The 24,831-nt window shown below is 37.0% G+C and overlaps 1 protein-coding gene and 1 long non-coding RNA gene across 2 annotated transcripts in view; one reads left to right on the forward strand and one right to left on the reverse strand.

Moving 5' to 3' along the window:
• Positions 1-854: 854 nt before the first annotated feature.
• Positions 855-24,831, forward strand: part of bbs12 (Bardet-Biedl syndrome 12) — a 65,603-nt gene continuing 41,626 nt past the window's right edge. The window contains exon 1 of the mRNA XM_065274837.2: positions 855-1,254. The gene's annotated coding sequence lies outside the window, so the exon portion shown is untranslated. The remainder of the gene's footprint in view (positions 1,255-24,831) is intronic.
• LOC135752355 (uncharacterized) lies at positions 5,143-6,642 on the reverse strand. The gene is made up of 3 exons (XR_010533140.2): positions 6,604-6,642; positions 6,211-6,348; positions 5,143-6,108 (listed from the first exon to the last, which is right to left on the reverse strand). It is a non-coding gene; the product is annotated as an uncharacterized lncRNA (long non-coding RNA).

Below are 24,831 nucleotides of genomic sequence, written 5' to 3' on the forward strand. Positions count from 1 at the left end.
AGAAAGTAGTTAGTTATTCTTGCTAGTTGTTACTACTTTACATTTCACTGAAGAACTTACGAATGGCTGGTATAACCCTACTCCGAGCCAGTCACCAACTCCATAGCAATGCCTTAATGGTGTGATGGCAATTTCTCACAGGCCACAATAGAAAAGCAGTAATCTCAGTTTCCAATTGAGAAAAACAATTACAGCTATGACTGATCTGGAAGTGACATAAATGAACGTGCATACAAGTTGATCTGAATCTGTTCATTATCATTTTTGCACTATTTAATATGATCTTTGTTTTTATGGCACATGAAGATAACGGCAGAGCCTTACCAGGAAGCAGAAAAAATATTGGCCAGGAAGGGCTACAGGCGGCCAGTGGGTGGAGAAACCGCCGATCAGTGACCATTTCAAGTTATTTATTTATTTGTTTTAATTGTTCTGTGTTGTGAATTACTCGACTGTTTATTTTATTTGGTTGTGGCACTATGGCACTTAGACAACCGAGATATACAAGAGATCTTTTCTTCCCACAAGTACAAATGAAAAAATACAAAACCGAGTAAAAACATTTCCAAACTTGATGCTGCTGCAGTTGACTGAAGTTTGGACCAGCAGCTAACAGATCGCTTTATAATGCTCAGAGATGATAGAAAAGAAAACAATACATTTTGGTTAAAAAAAAACTCAAGTAGAAAACTTTAGAAAAAATGTAAATATTATTAAAAAACCTGTGTCCCTTAAAGTGTTAGTTCACTCCGGAATGAAAATAGTCTTTAATTCCTCACCCTCCACACATGTAAGACATTCGCTCATCTTCACAAATCAAATAAAGATGATTTTGATGAAGCTCTCATGTATTTATTTGTGTTCTGAAGATGAACAAAGGTGTTACAGGTGTGAAACGCAATGAGGACGAGGAATTAATGACAAAAAGTTAATTCTTGGATGAACTAATGCTTTAAGAGACTTCCAAGCGTGTATCTGCCCTACAGTCCTAATGCAAATGATATGTGTTAGTGAAGGGCTGCTATAATATTTTGTATATGTGTTTGTTTAGAGAGGTAAACATCACGTTTCTGTGCTCTGCTCACACCACAACACAGGAAACCTCAGGGGCTTCCTGTTAAAGGTTCAACTGCATCCAATGTGAGTGGATCATCCTTTTACTGAATCGGGTTATTATGTTGTGAAAATTGTCAAGCGAGCATCCCGCTGCGGAGATTTGGGAGACTGCAGATAACTGTCAAGACTTCTTACCCCGTATGTATCGCTTAAAATCATCAGCGCTCCATGACTTTGTGTGTGCATTTTCTTTAGACATGCAGGTTTGATGAATGTGTTTACGCATGTTACAAACAGTTGTGCTGCCAAATGTTTTATGCTGTCATTGGATTATGGTGTCATGTATCGTAATGGATTCATAGCAATTCATGCAATGCTTCAAAGTAACCTTCATGTAAATTGAGGTGTAGCCTAAATTAAGTCAACATTGGGCCCTATTTTAACGATCGAATCGCATGGTCTAAATGGGAGTGTCCGTATCCTCTTTTGCTAATTTAACAACAGAAAAAATTGTTTGTGCGCCTAGCGCACAGTCTACAAGGGTTGTTCCTATTCTCGTAATGAGTAGTGGGTGTGTTTTGGACGTAACGTGCAATAAACCAATGAGAGTCTCATCTTCGATCACCTTTAAAAGCCAGTTGCACTGGCGCCATGCAGATTCCCTATTTTATTTATTTAGATGGCGTAATTTGAAACTAAAAATACTAAGTGGATGAAGTAAAATGCCAGTTTAAGATTGATGTTAAAAAAATTGCTGCTTTTATTTGTATTATATTTTTTTTTAAAACCTTTGATTATCTTTAAAAGTCATAAAATAGCAGGCTTTTAATTCCTGTAAATGTATAGATAGCCTCCATGATCAGCGTAATCTCAAAGAATAATTAATAAATATGCAAGAAAAGCTTTGTACTTTAAAAATACTTTATTTGCCGAAACGTTTCAGCACTCGGACAGCGCCGTGAATGTTTTGAAATGCATTACTTAAAAAGGCTCTGATCTCACCATATGGTACAAAGTAATCATATACAAAAATTCCGTGTGGTAGCATTAAAGCAACACTAAAGACTTATTGCTCTTTGCTCCCCCTACAGGTTAGAAGCGTAGTTGTTCATTACCACTGTCGTAAATACTGCAGCATAGCTAGCTCTGATTGGATTGTAGGTCTGCCGTAAAGCAAGTTTTTTTGTAGTTTTCACTCGAACTACAGGACCACTACCCGACTGTTGTAAACTTCTTTAGTGCGGTTTTGGCCGATAGAGGGCTGCAAAGCGAATGTGAAAGTGCCATTCACCCTGTTTTGAGTGGATGAACCACTGAAACTTTTTTGGAAACGTTATTTTAAGGTAAAAAAAAAACTCTTTGGTGTTGCTTTAAAAAAATTCGATTTCAAAATAAATGCAATATTTCCATTTGTTTAACCTCCTAAAGCCCGGGATACACTGCACGATTATTGACTGTCCCAGACGAAAGATTGCCATCGTGAAACAATCGTCGCGATTTCTGTGATCGTGGCTCTTCATCGGTGGTCCTATGTCGTACAATGAGAGAGGTTCAAAGACGGCCGTTTTCCTGGTCTTGCGTCCAAAGATAGCCTAAGATAGTTTTCTGACATGAATTATTTCTGATGTTTGCACCATAATACTTAATTCTGTGTAACTGAAACCTGTTGTAGACAAACATGGACGAATACGCTGCTTCATGTTCTTAGAAAACATTTTGGTTTTTATATTGGTTCTTATAACCCCAAAATAGCTGGTAGAAATAAAAAAAGACAAACCAAAACCCGGGTCTTAGGAGGTTAAAGCAAAACATTCAATTAGGCTACTTACCAGGCTACAGGTAAAGCAATTCTTTACACCTTCTAACGTCTCGTAATCGGTCCTCATTTATGTCCAAGAGACTCAAAAATAATCTTTGACGTAATCCTTAAATTTTTCATATTTAAAAACATCTGTGTGATGCTTGGGCATCCATGTGTGTAATAAGCAAACACGCATTATAGGCGCAAATTGCTAAGGCACTCTTTAAATAACACAAGCAATATTGCGGCATTGACTTTACACTTTAGACCTGGTCAAAGGCGTAGTCTATTTTAGTTGCTTTAAAATAACAGCACGCCAACAATGCGGCTGAGCAAGCCTTTTTGTGTAGACATGAACCCTCATGGGCGCAAAAATGGACGCAAATGCATTTGCTATTTAAACAACATGGCACTGAACGTGAAAATGATAACTGCGCCAGGCTCAAACTAGCAAAAACTAGTATGATAGGCCCCATAAGCCCAATTCGGATGGGATTAGTTTTACAGGGGTAATGTAATTTTACCACAGGATGTCTGTAATATTAATGGTCAATTCGGACGGGATTAAAAATCTCAGTAAAAGATTCAGAAGTGGGAGGGGTAACTCAATTGCACAGCGCGTCACCTCTCGTCGTCACGTGCACATTACCTTGCTTCCTGATATCACATGTGCAAACAACAAGTAAATGCTTCTTTAAGTGCTTTTATATTTAAAAGAAACCTGCAAATTAACAGGAAATGACGCAATTTACGTGTATATTTACAGCTGGTCTGCTCACACTGGATTAATATTACCTGAGGTAATTTCTCTGGACCTTTTTACAGAAGGTAAAAGTCGCCGTAATCTTTACTGACATGGAGCATTCAGACTGGACTAAAATCACTGAGAAGCTCTGATAAAAATTCCTTTCCCCTAATCCCTTCCGAATAGTGCTTAAATGTCCTGTAACTATTCAAACAACCTTGGATTTGTCATATAGTTGCAAAGTTGGGGTCCGAGGTCAAAGGCAGGGGTATGCAACTTGCATGTTGCCATTGTTGCCTGTGACTTTCTAGAGCAGGGGTGTCAAACATACGGCCTGCAGGCCGAACAAGGCCCACAACGGTGTCCAATCCTGCCCGCATGATGATTTATACAGTTGATGAAATAATACATTCATGTTTTAAAATCCCTTTCAGATGGGACGCGGAAGTCGCAAGTGTCTAGTTCATTTTCAATAGGAGAGCGGCAAAACATTGATGGCGCTGCTCCTGCATCCAAAAATCAGTTTCTGTCTTAACAAGCCACGATGGTGACTTGCGACAAACTGCAGTGGGTTCTAGTTTTGAAAAGGGTTTTTATTAAATGTCGTGGCTGGTCAGCACACAGCACCTACCCCAAAACTGGTGATGTTAATTCAGTGGTCAAAAAATGTAAGGAAGCACGATTTAAAAACATATGGTATAATTCTGTTAAGGTTCTATGAAGAGGAAGTTAAATTAAGGCTTTCAACCCAAGACCAGTGTGAATTTTTGTATTTTATTGTAAAGTATGTAAATGTTTCTAAGGATTTATAAAAAATTAGTGTTCACAGAGATGTTTTTCTTCCTAAATAATTTGTACTTTATAAAACATTATCACACTTAGGTTTTAAAAATGATCCGGTCCTCACATGGTGACGTTATTTACCATCCGGCCCTCAAGCTAAAATGAGTCTGACACGCTTGTTCTAGAGACGCAGTCTTGTATTTGAGCTTAAATATAAATGGCACGTAAAGCCGATGAGGAAATATAACACTTTCAGTTTTTGGTCAGAAAGCTTTTTGAGGTCAAAAAGCAGCAGAATACGATTGCAATGTCATTTTGCTTTGATATTACAGGATGTGGTTTTAAAAACAAAGTGTTTTTTTTACTACACTGATGCATCACTTTACTGATCTGTGATCAATTAAAAGGTGGAAGAGAGCCACCGTAACATTTAGTGAGAAACTTCATCACATCGTCCGGTTAAGGCACAGATAGTTTTGGGTAATAGTGCTGAGCCGCATAGACTCATAAAATTACAAACACATGCGAGCCCATTTGTTTTATTTGGTTTCACTTCCACAGTTATTTTTACGCCGGGTCTTTAAACATATCCTGTGAATGAAGGTGGGTGTTAGATCCTCTCTGACTTTACTATTTCTCATCTAAAGCTTTAAGGACAGCAGCGCTGTTGGAGAGTAATTTTTTTTCCGGACATGCGCCCACATGTGGAGTGAGTAATGCGAGATATGATCTCATAATGTATCCCTGAAGGGAAAAGTGTGTGAGACCACATCAACGTCACATGAACTGAATTAGCAAGTGAGGTTAAAGAATTAGCCACTCTGAAGAGATCGAATATAAACCATTAAGAGGAGCGTCCCAGTGCGGTTTAGGTGGGCAAAAGTGATGTGCGGTGACCTAATATTAGTGGGAGTGAAAAAGGGGCGGATCTATTTTCCCATCGTTTGTCATAGAACGTGTGAACGGGGAATTTCCTAACGTGATGTCCACCTGCGTTGGATACCCGAAAAGGTCAGACTTTAAAATCGTAATGTCCGCCGTCCCTCGGCACGCATGTAGGTCATGGGGTCAGAATCAAAGCCAGCACGTGGGTTCACATCCAGAGCCACAGCAAAAGAGTAACAGATTAATAACTTTACCTCCACTGCCAAAAAAAACCCTTTGAGTATTTAAACCAACACAGAAATAAAAAAGCATCAAAAAAATCTCACTGTTTTAAAAATATGTTCACATTTATTTGTTTCTTAAAAAGTACATGTTCTTATAAATAATAATATAATAAATATCTTCATAAATACATAAATAAGCAGCAAAGCTTATGTTAAACATTCTAGTGCTTTTTCTTTAGAAAATAAGTAACTTGAGAACTGGCAACATATCTTCATAGAAGTTACATTCATTAGCATTTGAAACTTGATAAAAACTTTATGCATTCCTAGCAATGCAATATAGTATAACATAAACCAATACAATCCTATAATATTCAGTGAAGAGTTTGTACATCAAGCTGGTTAGAAGGCTCTGTAGATGTCAGAAGTGCAGTGGTCGAGTGCACAGAAACCTTTAGGTGATCACATTGTCATCTGGTCACTGGTCACTGGGAGAGTCAGGTCTACTTTGCTTTAGCTTCGATTCGTTGCACGAGTGATTTCAAGTACTTCAGAAATGTCGTAACGTTTTTTTCGGGAGCCAACTCACAGGTGAAGTCTTCAGCTGGGCAAGTCTATGTAAGAAGAAGAATAAAGAGCATATTAAAAAGACTGCAGGTCACACTTAGTAGTATTGCTTTGGTTAGTTTAGTTAGTGCAGAAGAAATAACACTTACTTTATCTTCATTGTCATCACGAATGTCTATCAGTGTAGTGAGTAGATTATTGTAATCGCCAGACACAGTCTCACATTCTTTATTGATCACAGCTAATTCTTCTAAAGAGCAGTTTAGAGCAGAAACCAAGCAGTTGTCCTAAGAGCCAAAAAGAGAAAAGTATTAAAACTTGCAAATGATGGTTGTTGAGATATTGAGATGTCTCCACAGGTGTTGTTTAATCTCTCTCTCTCTCTCTCTCTCTCTCTGTGTTGTGAGATCTATCTCTGCTGGCTTGAGGTTTGGCTTTCGTGTAGTAAACCTCCTTCCTGTTCCTCTGATCTCTTATCTCTCTTCAACATGTGAACTAAGTGCCCAAAAACTGAGAAGTGAACATCTCATATGTTTACTCACCTTAAAATTTTCAGGAGTGTAGAACTTTGCTTCTGCGTCCTTATAAAAAAAATAAAGGTTTGGTAAGTTAATTTGTTGAGTTACTGAACACAGGTGATGGTGATTATTGCTGTGCGATTTTAAATACTTACACATTTGACTGAATATTCTTCAAGCATCATTTCTATTTCGCTCCCTACATTCCGTTTTACAGGCTGGGCTGTCAGACAGCAGATCATTGCCAGTGTAAGCACACAAATCCAGTGTAGAGAAGGCATGATGTCTTCTGAGATGTTCACCTGGTTATCCTCAGTGCACAAGTGCAAGTGTCAAGAAACCAGCCCATGTCTCTTTATTTATTGCCAGCTAGGCTTGGAAAATGAATGGGTGGGCTGAAGGTTTTTAGATATTAGTGCAATCAACTGCTGGAGTTTTTTTCCTCTTTGATGACTGTTGGGAGTTTTCGTATTGCCCTTTTCTCCTCTAGCTTGCCCCCACCCCCCTGTCATTCCACCCTTCACCTCAACGTGTGTCTATGTGTGTGTGCGCGTGTGTGTGTGTGTGTATGTGAGAGTACATTGAGGTTGTACACAGATGCTGTATCACCACAACTAAATGTGGAAAGTGATCCCCTAAACATAAAACATAAAAAGTCTTGACATCATATCTAATCTGTGACATTACATCATAGCACATCATTGTATCTTATCTTTAGCTGTTCGGGTCGGTCTAGTTTTCAATGGTTTTTGAAGGAAACATAATCAACAATTTTTATCTATTTATAAAATAAACTGTTACCAAAGCGATAAGCTTTACATTGTTTAAGCGGTGTGCTGTTATTTAGGGTCAATTTTTGAATGATAAAATACTTTTATCCCTGTTTTATATGTGGTTATAGAGTGTTTAGGAGCCCTGTCTGAAAACAGCTACTGGTGCCAAAATTGCCTTAATGTGTTAACATTGGCATTAAATTAACACTATAAGCGGTTTCATTAGACACACGTGCATTGTCGCAGTTACGTGACTTAACTTCCAGTTTAATGGTCTAACTTACACTGGAACAAATATCCTGTCGAAAAGAACAAATGTTTTGGTTTCCTAAAGATGAGGGAACGGCAATCATGGATCACCGCTATGTGAAGGGAGGTTTATGGCAGCTGATCTGTAGTTAACCTTGAATACCTTATCTATTACACAGTAACGTTAGCTCAGTGTAGTTTTTGATACGCTTTAGTTATGATTTGAACTAAGGTAATCTTAATCTCTAATTGTTGTTTATTTAGCTTCTTATCAGAAATACACTACTCTAAAAGGACAAAGTTGTTATTGATTCTTTGAGGGGTTTACCGGAAGTTACGTTTGTTCCACGAAAGCCGTTTGTTTATGTTGTTACTGCTGAAACCGTCTATCCTCTTCAATTTAAAGGTGCTTAAAGGTTCTTCACAGTGATGCCATAAATGAAGGTTCCTCTGAAAGAACCTTGCTGTTTCACTAAAGGTTCTTTAAGGAACCATTTAGCCAAAAATGCTTCTTTTAGTGCATCGTAAAGCACCTTTAATTTAAAACGTTTATTACTGATAACAAAAAATGTTATACAGGAATTCAGTTGGCTAAACTTATGAGAAGTCCATCCGGTGAATGAGTCGGCAGCCAATAGGAAACAATACATTGCATGAGTCAAAATCATTTTTTTATGCCAAAGAAAGCTATGAAGACCACCAAACCTAACACAGTTATAAGAACAGGTTTTTATAAGAACAGAAAAGATAACCGATAAATAGAAAAAGATATTAAACTCAGTATCAGCAACTCTGGTATTGGCAAAATGCTGATTCTTAAAGTTGGCTACACTTTAAACGTTGCAGTTATGTAGCTGTTTGCCAGTAACTTACTGTAGATTTAAATGTTTGTTATTTACTGGTAACAGTTTGTTCAAAGTTAAATGAACATTAAACAGTCTTTACAGAATAAAACTTAAATAACAGTAAAATGCAAAGCATTCTGGGCACCAGAAATCCTCATCAACCTTTATCTGGGAACCCACATCTGAAGGAAAAAAACTGAAAAAGGTTGATGAAGATTTCTTGTTTCCAGAATGCTTTGCATGAGGCTGTTAAAGTTTTATTATGTAAAGACAAAGACTTGTTCATGTTTCATGTTCGTTTAACTTTGTATGAACAGTTGCCCGTAAATAACAATTAAAAGGGCACCCATTATGCAAAATCCACTTTAACAAGGTGTTTGGACATAATGTGTGTTGGCAGTGTGTGAACACAACCATCCTACAATGAAATAAAAATCCATCCGCTCCTTCTTTTTTAATCTCCATTAAACCAAAGCAGTCTCATTAGACATGCCATTTTGATTCTCTTATCAATGTGAGGTCACATAGACAAAACCCCGCCCACTTACAGTCCTGCATTACCATAGTTTCCACCCTCAGTGAGTTGTACTCTGTCCCCTATTGTGTCAGATTATATTAATCAGATCTATTTTAACTGAAAGCGCTCACTGTCTGTTTGTAAGGAAACCCATCGCTTCCACCAACACCTCACTTCCTAATATAGGGCTTACTATCTTTCTCTATTTTACCTTTTTCTTTATCTCTTTATTTATACATTCTTACATACATTCTAAAAACCCTTCTAACTAACCCTTGGCTATGTATACTGTGTTAGACATGAGACATTTCTAGTGTATTTATTTATTGCTGTTCTTGTGTTGCTATAATTGCTCTTATTGTTTACCTCATTTGTAAGTCGCTTTGGACAAAAGCGTTTGCTAAATGACTTAATGTTAATGTAAATGTAGAAGTGGGTTACTCATAGCTGGACTATATAGGGTCTATAGTCTAGTTTTTTTTTGCTTGCTGGGTTCTCTCTTTAGTCGACTGTGGTACAGCAAGTGTTAACCTCTGTTTCAGATTCACAGTCAATGCGGTTTTCAACTGAGACGTTTAGTCTACTATCAAATGATTTAAAATAAAGCCAAATTATGAGCACATTTTACTGCAAAAAAAAAATTCCACCGGATGCTACGTAAAGCTTGTCTGCAGTTATGGCATTGCTTAATTTAATTTATGGCCTGCGAATTTGCTAGAATGAATCAGTGGGTATTGACCTGGTATTGACCTTTAATCGATTCTTTTTCCATGTTTCTACTTGAAATCGGTTTCAATCTAGGGTGAAAAAGTTTCCAGGTTTTGGTTTCAAACCTGGATATGTTAATGTGTGAAACAATTAGTTTGGAGGATAAGGAGACTTCCAGGTTAATAGTTAACAGACAAAGTAATGTGAAGACCTAATTGTGAGACTGGATCTGTAGGAAAGCTAAAATGACTGAAGAAAGGCCAACAACATGGTGTAAAATCACACATGCAGCAAAAAAAAGTTTATTTCAGTGGTGGTCATAAAAGACGGGAAACAGTAGCAGACTAAATGTGAGGAGACTAGACCAGACTGAAATGCTGAAACAGCCCCATGAATTCAGTCTGTCTGTCTTGAGCATTTCAGGTCCAGACTCACATTCCTTTTTCCACATTTCATTCATGGTTAGTCACACTTCTAACTAGGGATGCAGCGATTAACCGGTTTCACTATTAACCGCGCTTTAAAATGTCACGGTTAACTAACCGTAAACCGCGTGTTTTTGTTTCACGCACGCGCAAACCAGATCCACGAACCACCAAGAGGCGCGTGCGGCGTGCGACATGCTCGTTAGCGCACTGTATGACAAAGCTCCGCGTTCAAAAGAATTTGTGCGTGTGACACGTCTCTTGGTTGTTCATGCATCGGTGTGTGTGTGTGTGTGTGTGTGCGTGAGTGCCTGCACGGGTGCGTGAAAGAGCCACACTCCAATCAGTCTGTGCAGCATTAAAAACCTCCTCCTCAGGGATCAAATCCGGGCGGGGCTCCTGGTGGTCTGACTGCATTTAATAATGTTGAATTATTTTAACGCGTTAATGATTTATGAATTAATAGCATGAGTTAACACGTTAATGCTGCCAGTCCAAAATGACTCGCGGTACCCAGTCCAGGATGACCCTGTGTTATTATTCGTTTTGAGAGGCTCTTATCATTTTACTAATACTTCAAACAAATCAAAATAAAAATATTTATTCAGTCCAAATATAAAATTACATTTATTCCAAAGATCATTAAAATGAATAGCCTACAGGTTTCAAAAGGCACCTATACTGTTTAAGTCAAAGCCTGCTAGGTTATTATTATTATAATTTGTCCAAGAATTGGACAAAAAATACACAAACTGAAAATACAAAAGAATTTAGCAATAGTTCAAAAATTTATCCATGTGATTTTTTACATTAATGTTGTAAAATAAATGAGTCCATAATAACCGTAATAACCGTACAACCGTGATTATTTATCAGACTATAACCGTACCATCAAAATCTATAATCGTTGCATCCCTACTTCTAACCAGCCCAGTGGGGGCCCTAAGCAGAATTTGATTTGGGTGCCCCCCTCCCAACACTTGGAGTCAAGATTTTTTGACACAAATGTCACGCTATAACGTTACATTATAAATTAACACAGTGAGGTTATGTATTTATAAAAATAAAAAATTGATACTTAAAAAAAATACTTTACTCTTAAACTTCTGAATACAAACTGTCACAAAACATTCGTCTGTTTTCTCCAACTTAAACTGATATCTATAATCAATCAAACTGACGGTTCGGATCACATTTTGGTTTTTGAGGCACGGATCGGATCATTTTTCGAATTAGCAAATAAAGTGGTGGGAAAAATCTAATAACAAATGAAGACATTTAAGATCTGAAATTAGCAGAAGGTACAGAAATCGAATCGAATGAATCATAACACTTCATGTATAAATTTAATATAATTATAATATTTTTAGAGCTACAGAAGTGATTTTCTCTATGTGTCGTGGTTTTTGATTAACATAAATGACACAGACTTAAGTAGGTTAATTGAGATTACTGTCTCTTTAAAACCAAACAAGTACAGACTGGTTTCTGACTGTAATCTAAACATACGCTTAATAAATAAACAAATGTTTTTATTAGAAAAAGAATTCTGTGGAGATCATTTTGTTTGTATGTGCCTTGTCAAGAACAGAAAGACTGTATGTTCGCTTGCTTTTTGAAACGCGTCTCTTGCGTTTCAAAAAGCAAGACAGGGGACCCCAAGCAGCCGCTTAGTTTGCTAATGCCTCGGGCTGGCGCTGAATGACCCATACCTTAAACCCAACCACTGGTCATATAAAAAAGGTATTACAAACAACTCCCATAACAAACCTTGAAAACTGAATCCTTAAGATCACTTTATATGAAAATCACTGTAAAACGCAGGTGTCGTAATTGGTTTTTTATGCTTTTATATTATGTAATAAATAAATGGGAATGCTTTTGTAACATTTTTTGCTTTAAAATTCCTGTATAGTGTAACATGTAACGTAAATACAAATTAATCCTGGTGGCTTAAATAAAAATCATATCTCAATATCATATCATATCAATGCAAAATTATACCTTAATATACTATTTCATACCCCAATATATTAAGGTTTACCTGCTGCTGGTAGAGGCATTAGTTTAATAACTAATTTAGTTTAATTTAGTTAATATAATGACTCTATGGGTTGTATTTGTGGGAAACAACCTAATCAAACATATGGGTTGGAGGATAGATCGGAAACGATAGGTTTATTATCATTCTTGCTATGAATCTTTTGAAATCCCAATATAAGATAATCTAACAGGATAAAGAGCCAGAGCATATATTTAACGCTGTTGAATGGTTTCTCTGATTATGTGATTAAACAACCCGAGATCTTAACCTGCAATCTGACCAAGTGAAAGATTACTTAAACCGCCTTGCTATCTCTATCACTATTTAAAAAAAAAATGTTACTCTGCTCAGCACTTTGGATACCTTAAATGTGCAAACCATCCAATTTACCAACATCTACAAAAAAACTGTACTTTTTATATTTTTTATACTTTGGTACTAAATATAGACTATTAATGCTTGATTTGAAATGCAAGGCCTATGTGATTAGGGGGAATACCATCACAGTCACTGTCCCTTAGTGCTTATAGACCACAAATATGTGGGAAGTGCTTAGTGAAAGTGAGAGAAAGAAGGGAAGAGATCAGGGAAAAGCCCTCTGATGTGTTTTGGATTGGCCTGTGCATCACACCTTGATGTGCTTCTGCTGGTGGGTAGGAACGGTTGTTGTCACGGAAACACATTTTTCAGCACCTCAGGGTTCCCTCTGTGTGTGTGACTGTGAAGCTTATCTTGAACAATCTACACTTACGTCAGGATCCCACAGACTGTTCCGTTAAAACTGACTAAATTAGTTTTTGATGGATAATTGTCACATTAAATTGAAAAGTTAGGGCTGATTAATCGCCTACAAAATAAACTTTTGTGTTTGCATAATATTTTAATATTTTTGTGTGTGTATTGTGTGTAATTATTATGTAGGCCTATATATAATTACACACATACATGTATACATTTAAGAAAAGCTTTATGTACACCATGCTACCATTAGATTTGTTGTTTAGACATTTAGTTCTGAAATTGTTTTGTTTTTAATTTTGTGTTCATATTTCCTGTATTTTCTGTTTGTATCTTAAAAAAGAGTGAAAAATAAATATGGATGAACATTAAAACTTTGCTAAAACAACAAAGCTGGTGATTCAAAGACTCTTTCCTGGCATGCAGACTTTTTGCTCTTTCTTTACAGTAAATTCTGAAATCTACATGAAAATGACATATGAAAGATTTAGGCATAGACGTTATGCTGTCTGAAGCCCACGGCATTTCTTTCTCGGCTTCCAGAAATCTGCTTTCTCGTGTGACTACCCATGACTGGAATGAAGGGAAAAAAATCTGGCACTCAAAATGCTTAAGCCACAGGCTGAATTGCATCAGGAGTTGTTTCTGCATTTCAGACAGGACTAGTCTCTTCATATTTAGTCTCCTACTGTTTCCTGTCTTCTATGACCACCACTAAAAGTAAACATTTCTTATACAACAATTTTTAAATCTGAACTGAATTAGTTTGGAATGTTAATTCGTCTTAAAACATCTTCCTGAAATCTCTCCACATGCCCTCAGGTTCAGGGTCACAACAGTTCAGCCATTCCATAGATGAATTCAAAGACTGTTTATTGAAACAAAAACTTTTTAATAGCTTTTTATACACTCTTAGGAAAAATGGTTCTATATAGTATCAAATAAGGGTTCTTCTTTAACAATAGCGGCAACCTTTTTGGTGCTATATAGAACCCTTTTTAGATGGTTCTATATAGAACCTTGCCTGGAAAAGTGCTAGATAGAACCTCAGTGGTGCTATAAAGAACCAATTTATTTATCAGCAGTCAGGGGGATTATTTTTGTTTATATTTTTGTTTTTATTTATAGCACTTTATATGGTTTAACAGTTTAAAAACAGAACTGTAAGACATCAGAAAAATACTTTTATTTTCACTTTTTCATTACATGAGATATCATAGAATAATAAATATGTGCATTAAAATCACAAACAAAATAAATATATGAATTATTATGCAAATATAACAAATCACTACTCAAATACGATATGGATGCTAAATAATATTAAATAAATATTAAAAAATATTAAATAAATGAACAATAAAATTTGGAAAAAAGACAATCCTAATAGACAATAATTACATGAAATCATTAAAATAATGACATATTCCACATCAAAACATGCAAATGATAATACTGAATATTAACATATTATGACATTACAGATGTATACATTTTAGCAAAAACAGATAGATGGCATCGAATACAAATTAATGGGATGTTAATAATACATAACTAACTGTAAAAAAGTTAATAGGATTGTCAATGTTTGTAGAATCTCGCCAAAAAAGCGCATATTATTTTGTTTACGGGATCATTGCATAATCCAATGTTCTTTATTTTGTGGCAGTGACGTTGAACATTTAGTCAAATAGATTAAGATAAGAGATGGTCGGCTATTGTCATGTTGATCATACAAGTTTGAGCATCAGGCCGAACAAGATTTGGATCTGTCGTTCATGAGTGAAAGGATAAGACATAGAGACGAAACAAGTTAATATTAGCCTGGAGTTTGCTTACATACTGTATGTAAAACATGATTTGACAGAAGTTTTAATGTGATTCTGCTCAAGCTACCTCTTTTGTCAGTAAATAGGTGAATGCTTGGTGAAAGATTTATTTATAAATTAAATTCACTGAATTCACCTAAGCCACTGTTATCAAGCCAATGGTGGACCTGCAGAGCTTCACGATCCACCTAAAACAGATAGACAAAAATAATAAGTAATTCTGCTATTACAAGTAAATGTGGCACAAGATCTCACACACAATCTCCAAAATGTTTAAACAGGAAATAACTATTTTAATATCAGCATTGAAAGAAACATGCATACATCACATTTAAACACCTTTGATATGTGTCTCTCATATCAAGCGGTCATGCGCACTGCCTTCATTCCCAGTAAGATTACCTCACATCCGAAAATTTTGAAATATCAATAAAAAAATCTTAACACATGTTGTACCACATTCTTTACAGAATTAGTTTAATAAACTTTATGTACAATAAACATGTATTCGCTTTTTAACACTTTAACAAATCACTATCCTAAGTCTTAAAGCAGAATCATCTAAATATATCATTTAAAACAGTATGAAGCTTACCTGCTATAAAGAGAATCCAGCTTAAGTTTACCTGTTATAAAAGAAATAAAATACAATAAGAACACACAAAACTTCAATTTTCATAATGTTTTTAATAGTAAATGACGGTTATTTTACTCTTTTACCTGTTTGTGTTGTTAGACTGCAGGCGGTTCAGCAGGACTGATGATTCAGGGCTTTTACAGGTGAAAATAATCAAGAGGCAGCTCGAAAATAACTGACTAAATTCAAAATAAAAAAGGAGGGAAATAAAGAACCCTTTTGCCAAGACAAAGACCCATTTCAGCAAAAAAGGGTTCTTCAGTAAGCTATGGTTCTATAGAACCATTATCATTGTTTAAGATCCTTTGAAGAACCATTTTTCTGATAATCCAGTACCTGGCCTGTAGACCCGTTCGCAATTTGGTGTTGGGGGAATTTCTCATTTAAACTGAGTTAGTGGGTCCCTAGACATAAAAAATCACCAAGGTGCTCATCCGCCATAGTGCCACGAATTACGTAATAGTCAAGTCAAATATGGCTGCCGATGAATGGTGATGAAAATCCAACTTCTTTGTTTCTAAATGTATATACACATATAATATCTCCATTTAGACTTATTATGGTATCTGGAATACATTTCTGATATTGTTGTGGCCATATAGGGTGATTTTTGACCTTAAAAGCTCATGGTCAAGGTCATTTTTTTATTCTGAAGACCTTGACCATAACTTGGCCATTATTAGGAATAAAAACCAGATGCAATAAGTCTAATTCTACTTAATCTGACATTTAACTATCATTGCTAATACTGTTCTTAACATTAACTCTCTCGCCGCCAGCATTTTTTTAAAAAGTTGCCAGCCAGCGCCAGCATTTTTCATGATTTTTACAAAAGTTGAATGCCTTCCTGAAACTGTTCCATCCTACCTTCTTTTGTTCTCTTTTTATCACCTCTCAAATATGAGTAGGTTTCTTCAAAAACACAAAATTTTGAGCAAAAAGCTGAGATAATTCGATTTGTGTGAACGACTTTTGATAGAGATCAGATTCAGAGCAATCCTTAAAACATACACGGACATGCAGCTGCTTGGCCTAGGGCGATACTTCCGGGTTTTATAAGTTGTGGATAATAGCTGTATTGCGGAAAGCCGGAAAAACTTGTCATTTGGCAGGGAAGCGTTTTCTCTTAATTGACGTGATAACATCCCTGATATAAAATAAAACAATTGGGTGCAAATAAAATCATGTAGCTATAAAAGTGATACAAATTACATGATACCAAATTAACTAAAAGTGCACCATATAGTCTGATTTCTCTCAAAGTGCACTGTGTGTGTGCATGCATGTTAGTGGGATGGGTTTTTACAGGATGACTTTCCATGGCAGGATACGGTGCATGAATCTCCAGCAGCATGAAAGCCACATCGGTGATAGTCACACTTGCCTGCAGACTGTGAGCAGAATTTGTGATAAGGGCTTCAGACATTTTGATGGCAGGAGTTTGCCAAAGTGCTCCTTCCATCCATGTTCCGTTGGCTCTAGTCTTGCTTTGGGTTCCTTGGCTGTTGCAAGCAAGTGGCATTTTGTATGAACCAGAAAAGCCATTCGGATGTGGCATCTGATCCCACTACTTGTGGGAGGGAGAGCATCAACTCCAGTACTTCCACTGGTGCAGATTTCTACTCTGAAGTCATCAAATCTCTTAGCTGTTGTTGTTGACATGGCCCCGGCCCAGACACACACAAAGTACTTCTCAGCCAACGCTGCATCTTGCTCTGTTAAGGTGTCTGCCTCTCCAATGTTGGCTAAGTATTGGACTGGGTCAGATATCATACACTGTCAGAAATAAAGGTACAAAACTGTACCTTTTCTGTCACTGGGGCTGTACCCTAAGTTTCCGTTTGGTATCTTTACAGGAATACAAAACAGAATGCAATTTTGGGTAGATAACCATACCTTAAGGACCCTACATTGTTAGAAAAAAGTCAAAATATGTACCCTAACTGGGGCAGTACCCTTTAAAAAGGCAATTGTATGGACCATTAGGTACAGATATTTACCGGTAAAAATTTAGTATCAATATGTACTTTTGAGATACTGATATGAATTTTTGAGATACTAATAAGCTCTCTTTGGTCCCAGAATGTACTTCTGAGGTAATTAAATGAAATCCTTATGTGCAAAGCTGTACTTTTTGAAAGGGTACAGCCCCAGTGACAGAAAAGGTACAGTTTCGTACCTTTATTTCTGAGAGTGTAGCAGCATGTTTAGTCCCCACCTTGCTCATACAGTCATCTTCAGTCAGGATATCTGGTTTAATCACTGTCTTTGACAGTGACGCTCCAAGACACGAGACTGCTTGATGGCGCCTCTCACCAGTGGCATTTTGTCTGTTTCAAAGTGTGGTTGTTGGTGAGATAGTTGAGGATATCAGTGATCATCCCAATCTCATGGAACAACAGCTCAAACTCTGCAACAGCATTTGTATTGTGTGTGGCTCCTACTATATAGTGACGTACAGGACCCTTTGACACTCGCTGAACGGTCTGCTTTGACCTTCATGACATGTCCCTCTCATAGCACAGAACCAGCCAGGGCAATCCTGCACAACCCAATGGCCTATAGAGAAGCGCCGGTATAGCTCAGGATGTCTGAACTTTAGCGCATTGCTTTTTTCAAGATACCATGTCTTCTTATTTTCTGTGAACTCTGTCTCGTGTTGTACAAATACACAGTATAAGGGCAGAGATGTAGTTCACATGTACAGTACATGTCTTTTGAGATTCTTCAGAATAGCAAAACGACCTTGACCATGCCCTTTCAAGGTCAGAATCACCCAATATGATCATATCATTGGCTGAAATGAATTCTACATACCATAATTAGTCAAATTAGTGGTATTACATGTGTATTAACAATCAGAAACAAAGAAGTTAGATTTTCGTCATCATCCGATGGCGGACATATTTGACTTGACTATTATGTAATTCGTGGCACTATGGCGGATGAGCACCTCAGTGATTTTTCATGTCTAGGGACCCACTAGCTCAGTTCAAGTGAGAAATTGCAACACCAAATTGCGAACGGGTCTACAGGCCAGGTCCAGGACTATTAAGAGTGTAGGCGGTTTCGTTTGACCCACATACATGGCAACGATTATGCGTCTGGCCCTAAGTTAACTTCCAGTCTGTGTTTGTTTATCGGTCTGGCTATTGTCTAAATTAACCTCTGGAATAATTTCCTTCTGGAGAATAAAAATGAGAGGAGACAGTGAGTGGATTTGGCAGCCAGGCAAAAAGGATCTGTAGCCAAAATTGTATACATTAATTTTACACAAGGTGACATTTTGACCAGTATAATTTCACTTTAAACATAAGTAGTGCATTTTTACTTTCGATCATGTCAGCTGGGTCAAAAGTAACACAACAGAACGCAGACCAGGAGACAGCAGTGTATCCTTGGGGATGCTCATGGAGGTGTGCGGCCAAGACGCACCCTAGAGCCTGCGTCACCACCGCCACCACAACGATTTTAGGATCCTGTTCTAGGGGTACTGGGCTAAGACAGAGATGCCAGCGGGCGCTGGGCAAAGTTCAGGGACGTGAGTTTGTCTGAGGTTGGGCTGGAGTAGGTTGTATGAGACAAAGCTTGGGCGGTAGAGAAAACCCTTAACACAGTTCAATAAATTCTGTAGACTCAGGACAGCGTTCAAAGAAGAGTAGGGGCTCTTTACTAGAGTCTGGCGATGATCAGGTGAGCAAGCATGGGACTCGTGGCGATCAGGTGAGCGAGTGTGGGAATCGTGGCGATCAGGTGAGCGAGCGTGGGACTTGTGGCGATCGGTGAACGAGCATGGCACTCATGCTGATTAGGTGAGGTGAAGGACACAGGGATTGTTTTTAGGTCAGCTGGAGCACTGCACTGGTTTCGGGTTGGGACTGGATGATGACTACTTATGTCCTCTTTAATAATATCACACTAAAAAATATTTGGTTGTTTTTAACCCCAGGCTGGGTAACTATAGGACAGAACACATTTCTGGGTTAAAGTGACCCAAATAATGGGTTGTTTTAACCCAACTGCTGGGTTGTTTCAACATGGTTGATTAACAATAACCCAGCAGTTTGGTTAAAACAACCCATCATTTTGGTCATTTTAACCCAGAAATGTGTTCTGTCCTATAGTTACCCAGCCCTGGGTTAAAAACAACCCAATATATTTTATAGTGCAACCTCGAAATTAGAGCCATTCAATTGGTGGACACAATTTAGGAAATTCATAAGGGATAAATGGCATAGATCTGGGGAAATGATAATAAATATATGATCATCCAGTCCCACACGGAAGCATGAGTTAAGCATGGCATCGCTCCAGCTCACCAGGGGTGTCAAGTTCAAAAATTCAGCCACATAATCATCCAGAGGATGTTCATTTTTGGAGAATCCATATCCCATGGTCCGTTCTTCTGCCACAGGATGTGTGTAGCAGGAAGACACCGCTATATAATAACATGCAATGACGTAATAAAAAATGAACAAACAAACATTACGGTAAAAACCATTAACCAAATAAATACACACACAATGCAAAGACGCAAATGGACGAAACTCAAACTTATCACAGGTTATGTCAAAACTAAAAATAGTAGGTTGAATTGACTTGCCAAACCAAGTTGTTTTACTACCTATACAGTGCTCGTATTCTGGACCTTTCCACAGGTAACAATGACGTAAGCTCAGTGTAATGGTTGAAACGCTTTAGCTATGATTTGAACTAAGGTAATTGACTTGTCATTTATTTTTTTTGTTTTCAGAAATAATCTACTCTGAAAGGACTCTGTTGTTATTGATTCCTTGCGGAAGTCTTCCGGAAGTTAAGTTTGGTCCACAAAAGCTGATTTTAAGTTGATAAAACCATCTATAGTCTAAAAACCTGTAGGCCTTTCCATTACAGAGAACATTTAATTGATGTTATACATTCTTCTTTGAATGAAATTATAATATTTAACCTTTTTGAAATGAATCATCATTGTTATAAGTTTTCATTTTAACCAAAAGTTATGGGGTGCAGCCGTAGGGTGTCAAAGCAAAGGAGAGTTTTGGTTAAAGGATAATTCCGGTATTTAACACTTTGAGTCTCATTTCTGGTTTGTTTTGGATGAACTACAGTGATGGACACAGAAATTTTGACAACGGGTCGTGTGTTGAGTTTTTGACTCGTTTAGAAGCATCTCTTGACTGCTTCAGAATGGAAGTCAATGACCATGCACAAACATGTCATTAAAACAACACTTAATGTTCATTTTCAAAACTGTGCTACTCACCGAGTGGTTCGTGGTGTTCATGGATGATTAAAAACAAATATATTGGCGCAATGTATGATTTCAATCCGTGTTATTTGCTATAGTGGATCTATTTTTTCAGATACCTCACAACCGCGTACATACTTCCGCTCTATATTTGAGTCTGAAGCGCTAGCACACTCTCGACCACTTGATGGCGACAACCACTTTGCTATACAAGTACGCTTGGTGTCTAGCGTATAGACAGTCACAATCGAGCTCAACTTCAAACCTAAAGCTGGTCACTGAGCCATCAAATATAGGAAAAATTTCTTCTGAGAGAAACCGAGCGAAAAAACTACAACCACATGTAAACAGACCCCTTTTCCATTTCCAGCGGCGGAGTGATATATCAGCGAGCAATGAGTCTTCCAAGAGAAGTCAATGGAATTTTACAAAATGCCAAATAAAACACGACAGAAACTGTATTTCGCTACACAACTTGTTTGTAATCATCAACGAACACCACGAACCACTCGGTGAGTAGCACAGTTTTGAAAATGAACGTTAAGTGTTGTTTTAATGACATGTTTTGCATGGTCATTGACTTCCATTCTGAAGCAGTCAAGAGACGCTTCTAAACGAGTCAAAAAGTCAAGACACGACCCATTGTCAAAATTTCAGTGTCCATCACTGTAGTTCATCCAAAACAAATCAGAAATGAGACTCAAAGTGTTAAATACCGGAATTATCCTTTAAGCCTATTTTACATTCATTGCACTAGCTATCGATTCAACATCATATTGAATAAAAAATTGTCTACAAAGTCTTAAACAATTTTGCTCCTCAATAATAGAGTTGTTTACTGAGCATAATTTAGTCAGATCACTCAGATCACAGACCAGTCATCTATTATGAGTACACAGATCTAGACTGCGATGCAAGGGGGAAAGAGCCTGGGTAGTAGCTGGTCCAAAGCTGTGGCACAATTTGCCTTCATCTATCAAAACAGCGCCCACAATCATTAATGCATGGGCTTATCCGGGGCTTAAGATCAGGGCCCCTGGCTGGGAGGGGGTCCCCCAGTGATGCCGGAAAAAAATAACCAGATTTTATAATAAGTTGATAGTCACTTTAAAATTACGCTTCATCGCTTTGCTTTGAATGTCCCTGCGTGAATGCAGTTCCTACGCAAGAAAATCTCTTATTATTGAACCCTGCAATCATTAGTGAGCTTTATTTAAATTTCTGTATGATAAACATTTTTGATAACTTAACCTATAAAGGGGAAACCATGGCTACGGTTCAGCGATCTTATTTAATTTTAAGATTTAGCGCGTCGAGCAGTTATCACCAAAAAAATTACATATAATTTTATACAATACATATAAAAACTAAGCTTTATATACAATTCCTTAAACGTTAATTTACTCAAATTAAAGGGACACTCCACTTTTTTTGAAAATATACAAATTTTCCAGCTCCCCTAGAGTTAAACTTTTGAATCTTACCGTTTTGAAAACCATTCAGCTGATCTCCGGGTCTGGCGCTAGCACTTTTAGCATAGCTTAGCACAACCATTGAATCTGATTAGACCAGTGTTTCCCAACCAGGTGGCCGGGGCCCAGGGGGGCCTCAGCAGATTTCCAAGGGGGCCTCAAGGTGATTTCAGATAATTAGAAATTGGACAAAACAAGCATTAAAATAAACTAAAGCAAGCAAAAATTTAAATGTTTCTTATTTTAGTAGCGAATTTACATCTGTCTAGTCATTTCAAGCTCTAGTTAACTTTATTTTGAAAAAAATGAGTGAGTGGGGGGGCCTTCAAATATTGTTGTGGGCAACTAGGGGTCTTGAAGTGAAAAAGGTTGGGAACCACTGGATTAGACCATTAGCATCGCGCTAAAAAATAACCAAAGAGTTTAGATATTTTTCCTATTTAAAACTTGACTTCTCTGTAGTTACATTGTTTACTAAGACCGACAGAAATTTTTAAATTGCGATTTTCTAGGCAGATATGCTAGGAACTAAACTCAAATATGACTAAAATAACAAAAAATATTATTACAGGTGAATCTTGATAGGACAAAAATGAAATATGTTTTTTTTTACAAATTATTATACATGTCCAATTCCCAGGGAACGCACATACTGATAAAATGTACTGCTTGAAAGCACTGTAAGTTAATAAATGTAATGCATACATGTAGATATGATCAGTGTTGGGGAACTTTTAAAGGGCATCTATTTCATTGCTAAAAAACACGTTATTTTGTGTATTTGGTATAATACAATGTGTTTGCATGGTTTATAATAATAATATAAACTTTTTTCACATACCGTAGCTCCAAATTTCAATCTCTTCCTGAAACGCACGGATTTGAAAAGCTTTGCGTCCCTGATTGACCAGATAATCTGTACGTTGTGATTGGCCTGAATACCTCTGATGTCAGCCAGAAATGTAACGCTCCTTACCATGTTTGAAAGATTCGGTCACAATGCAATGCTAACAGGAGTTAACTAGCTTACAGAGTCCGAAGTGGGAGGAATTATGATAATGTTGTTATTTACTACATCACCACTTCCAAGAAGTAAACTGTTGCCTACAATCTGTGTGTTTGTTGTAGACCAAGAAAAAAGATTTACATTGGAGACGATAACTCGCATTTACTTAGGGATATGTACCTTTTGCATATCGTTAACATGTACTAATACACACCTACACACCAAAAAAAATAAAAAATTATGAATCGTATAATTGGTGCTCTTTCAAAGTAACACATTACAATATTAAGTTACTCCCCCAAAAAGTAACTAATTGCGTTACTTAGTTACTTTTTATGGAAACTAATATTTATGTTTTGTGATACTTTTTCTTACTTGGCTAAGGCTCTTTCAGGCCTTGCAGGTGTTTTTATGACTGAGAAGTTCTGCATTCAGAAATTGCACATTTCCATCGCAAAAATGTCAAGCTCTGGCCTGCGATTTCTGTTTCTGACTCAAACTGTTCCAAACTGCTCAGGCGCACATCCAAAAAGTATTTAAGTCTTCTTGACTACGTTTTGTTTAATTCAGTACATAATTTTTTTTTTTTTATTAATCAAACTGAAAAGTAACTTGCATTACTAAACTCAAATATTAATGTGTTCAAAGTAATGCGTTACTTTTCTCGTTATTTCAGAAAAGTAATATTATTATGTAATGCACATTACTTGTAATGCGTTATCCCAACACTAAATATAACAACTATAAAAAATTTTTTTTACAAAATCAACATCATTTTTGTGATTGAGAATATTAAGTGGATGTCCATTTACTTCATAATCATTTAAATCATAACCACTTCATGAAATGTGAAATCTATTATAGGCACTTTTTGCATATGGCCTTTTATTTCATCCGAAGCGACCGTCAGTTTATTTAAAGTATACATTTTAAATAACGTGTGTTCCTTACTTGAAATCGCCCACACAACTTTCTCACTGCCAATGCAATGCTCTACCAACTGAGTGATGCAAGGTCGTTTGCAGAATATTAGATGTAATTTAATTTTTTTTATTATGTAATGTTGTTGCTGGGCCAGCAGGAAGTTTCTGAGAGATCTGACATTATGAAGTGGTTAGTTGTGAGAGTGTCAGGCCGCAGGGTTAGATGTGAGCGAGGGAAACCTGCTTGTGGGCTGAAAAAATTACTCCTTTGATAATACTCATTGTGTCCTTCATTAAAAACCCACATACTTGCGTCAAGGTGAACAGCCTGACGTATGGAAAGATGGCACGGTCAGAGTCAAGTGGAACATTGATGTAACATAAATGTAATATTACTATGTTAAAAAGTGGGAATCTATTCATGGTCAGTCATCTGTATATGATAATGAATAACCATCAATTTACTATTTAAATAAAAACTTGCATCATTCACCAGATGCATTTTTCCTCTGGAGTGACATTTGCATGACACATTCATCTCACAAAGTACACCTCCAACTAATAATGTGAGCGGGACTCGAACCATGTAGGATGCAAAGGCATGTTCCATTTCATTAGATTATAATCTATGAGGACAATAAAATTTGCAATTATATACACTTTCCTTAAGGATTATAAGGAACACCTGTTCGATTTCTCATTAATGCAATTATCTAATCAACCAATCACATGGCAGTTGCTTCAATGTATATAGGGGTGTGGTCCTGGTCAAGGCAATCTTCTGAACTCCAAACTGAATGTCAGAATGGGAAAGAAAGGTGATTTAAACAATTTTGAG

The sequence above is a fragment of the Paramisgurnus dabryanus genome, chromosome 16, assembly GCF_030506205.2.
Source record: "Paramisgurnus dabryanus chromosome 16, PD_genome_1.1, whole genome shotgun sequence".
Classification (NCBI taxonomy): Eukaryota; Metazoa; Chordata; class Actinopteri; order Cypriniformes; family Cobitidae; genus Paramisgurnus; species Paramisgurnus dabryanus.